This window comes from Sesamum indicum, linkage group LG16, assembly GCF_000512975.1.
Source record: "Sesamum indicum cultivar Zhongzhi No. 13 linkage group LG16, S_indicum_v1.0, whole genome shotgun sequence".
Lineage (NCBI taxonomy): Eukaryota > Viridiplantae > Streptophyta > Magnoliopsida > Lamiales > Pedaliaceae > Sesamum > Sesamum indicum.
This window is the reverse complement of record NC_026160.1, coordinates 2014600-2015704: the sequence shown is the minus strand read 5'-3', so window position 1 is coordinate 2015704 and position 1105 is coordinate 2014600.

The following is a 1105-nucleotide window of genomic DNA, read 5'->3' as shown; positions in this document are numbered from 1 at the left end:
TCGAGTTGATAATAATAAAATTGATGTTTCTGATTCTATTATATTGAATGTTGAATCTTCTACTCTGTGGCATAGTAGGTTAGGTCATTTAAATTTCAATTCGATCAAACGAATGATGAATTTGAATTTAATTCCTAGTCAAAATATTGAACGAAATCACAAATGCCAAGTTTGTGTAGAAGCTAAACAAGTTAGAAAACCCTATCAGTCAATTGAAAGGGATTCGGAAATACTTGATTTAGTTCACACTGATATTTGTGAGTTCAATGGAGTTTTGACCAGGGACCACAAACGATATTTTATCACCTTTATAGATGATTGCAGTAGATACTGTTATGTGTTTCTCATGAAAAATAAGGATGAAGCCTTAGACAAATTTATTTTGAATATACATATTTTCATTGATCTAACCTTAAAAGTAGAATGCAATTTGTTCGATGATCTGAGTGCAGAGGCAAAGGAGAATGTAGTAGGAACATATGTTTTCATTATCCCACATCGGGGGGAAAGCACATGGAGGCCTCAATTCTGCTATAAAAATTTGAAGGAATAGCATTGAGCTCCATACTTACCTGGACGGGGTCGATGGGTGATCAGCAAGGCCCATGGCCTAAGTTGGCGATTTCCATTGCACTCGGGAAAGGCGCTCGTCTAAGGTCGGCCCAAGTGGTCGAGCCTACGTCATAATTTGTGGTAGTGGGGGCCTGCGTTCGCGCGGTCCCTGCCCAAGTCATCAATATAAATAGGTATCAGTAGGCTTGAAGAAATAATGGCCTTGCCTAATATATCAATGGGCTTGTTGATGTGAATCCTCACTAGCCAATAACCATCACAATGAGAAACACTCTTTTCATATGGCATATTTTGGATTTGCAGAACTTCATACCATGAGAACACCTATTTACAAAATAAAAATGAGATGAAAACACCTATTGTAGATGAGTTGTGCACCTATGGACACGCCCCATGAGCAGATTTCTAACTTAAATTTCATCTCACATTTCTTTGTAGCAAAGCTATGGAATGACATTTATGATTACGTAAGGTGCAATTTTACACAGTTCAAATGCAACATTTAAGTGGATATGATTCAAACCAAACTGTT